The 2,158-nt window shown below is 42.7% G+C and overlaps 1 non-coding gene across 1 annotated transcript; it reads left to right on the top strand.

Moving 5' to 3' along the window:
- Positions 1 to 1,820: 1,820 nt before the first annotated feature.
- On the top strand, positions 1,821 to 1,901 carry TRNAL-AAG (transfer RNA leucine (anticodon AAG)). The gene has a single exon. It is a non-coding gene; the product is annotated as a tRNA-Leu (tRNA).
- The last annotated feature ends 257 nt before the right edge of the window (positions 1,902 to 2,158 follow it).

Genomic DNA, 2,158 nt, shown 5'->3' with positions numbered 1-2,158 from the left:
CCCGGTCCACCGGGACTGACAGGGGATGCAGGCGTGGGCACCGCCTACGGTGGAGGCGCCGACTTAGACTCCGTGGCTAATGTAGGGCTAGGAGGGAAAGTATCTACCTTTTTACTCTTCCTACCATGGTAGGTGCTCCATGCTGTGGGTGGTGGGCGGTGTCTTCGACATGGATGCCGGGATGGCAACCCCAGATGGTGGTCCGCATGGTTGGCTCTTCGACAGGCACCATGGCAGCGGTGGTGGCTTTCCCTGTTGGTCGTGTGCGCGGCAAGAGGTGTAGCAGCGTGTGGCTCAGGCGTGCTTTATGTCATTGGCAGTGCTGGCGCCACGATCCTGATATGGGGATCTGTACTCGGTGCACGTGTCCTGGAGGCCTTGTGGTGACATGGTGGAGCTGCCGAGCGAAAGCTCTGCGCTTTGTCGCCGACGACTGCGACGCTCACGGGCGTCGCTCTCTTCCTGAAGACGTCGTCGTGGTGCTCCTTTCTGTGTCAGGGTTCCTGGTGAAGACCCTTGTCCATTGTGGAATCGGTGGCGGAGACGGTTTGAGCCGTTATCCCTCTTGAGGGCGTTGTCGTAAAGTTTAAGTGTTTTAGGGTGTTGCAAGACGTTGTACTCAGATCTCTGTGTGCTCTCTTTCGGTAGCGTAGTTCCTGCATGTTTCGGTTATCCTGAGATCGGTGTTGCATGAGGGCTACACATCACCTTGTATTATTCAGTCGTGTACTATGTTTAATTGTTGCTTTATATATAAAGTGCGGCGAAATCCTGTATCGAGCAATTCAAGTTAACTACATCTTTGCTGAAAGAAAAACAAAAATGAACTACGTCGCTATATTTGGCTCAACAGAGCCCAAGTGACAAGAGATTGTCCTTACCATCGAAGGACATGAATATGGAAGTTGCGTTTTTCTTGGATCATTTTCATTTCTACTACAGCTGTAGAGCCTAGAGAGGGACTAGTGCTAAGTGGAGCATTCGCCAGTTGTGATGTAGGCGTTTATCTCTTTTTTTTTGAGAAATCTCGCCATCTTTATTCATTCAACACCAGGGACATAGGTACATGGTTTGGGTCGTGAGGAACACCCAACCAAACATGACGACCTACGCCTAAATTACAAGTGAACTTGGCGAGATTATGAGCCTCATAGTTAAAGTTTCTACCCTCGTGGATAAAGGTGCAAGAAGTAAAACTATTACAATGATGCATTATTTCATGTAGGCGTTTATCTATGTGTACAAAAATAAACACCACGTGACACATGTGATAAGCAATCCAAACTATCTATGAACAAAAAAAAAGCCGATAACTTTGGAAAGTTCCCGCACAAAAGAACTTTGGGAGAGCATTGGCTAGCGGCCCGTCCCACTTTGTAGTTTTCAACAACTGGGATGCCAATTGTGTAGACTCTGTAGACTGGTAGTTGGTACCCATGAAAAAAAAGTAAACTGGTAGTGGTATCCTTTCTACTAAAAAACAAAGGGTAGTGTATCCTTCATTTAGTTGTTTTTTCAGTTTGTCTGAAAGAAGTTTTTTTTAGTTAAAGCTTACTATTCCCTCTGGTTCACAAAATATTTGAAGTTTTGGATATCCATATGATCTTCAAGATGTAATTTTGACACTACTTTTAACTTTCATTGAATTATTTATATATGTATAATGCTAAAAAACAATTTCTAACAACATTTTTCAGACAAACATATACACCTTTTTTCCATGTTTTCAATCTTATTTAAAATAAAACATGTGATTAATAATGAACCATAATATTTATATTGAATTATTTATAAAGTTGAATATAATAATAATAATAATTATTGGGATAGCCGAGTTGGTCTAAGGCGGCACATTAAGGGTGTGTTTTGAAAGGGCGTGGGTTCGAATCCCACTCTCAACATATAATATTTTTTTCTCTTTAAATAAAATGTTTCCCCTTTAATTTTTCCATTTTAGTCTCACTTGAGTTTTGCCTTTTTAGTCTCCCTTCAGTTTTGCTGGATGTATACTTTTTGTAGGAGGGACGTGGAGGCATTTCCTATACATCGCCGTAAGCACCGCTTAAAGGCTATTCTGTACATGGCACACCCCCATTTACACCTAGGTCTAATAGCGTGCTCAACCATTTTCTTTATCTGTTTGATTTTTTCTACGTTT

This window comes from Triticum aestivum, chromosome 3D, assembly GCF_018294505.1.
Source record: "Triticum aestivum cultivar Chinese Spring chromosome 3D, IWGSC CS RefSeq v2.1, whole genome shotgun sequence".
Taxonomy (NCBI): domain Eukaryota; kingdom Viridiplantae; phylum Streptophyta; class Magnoliopsida; order Poales; family Poaceae; genus Triticum; species Triticum aestivum.
Note: the sequence above shows the minus strand (reverse complement) of the source record. Positions and strands in the feature narration are given on the sequence as shown.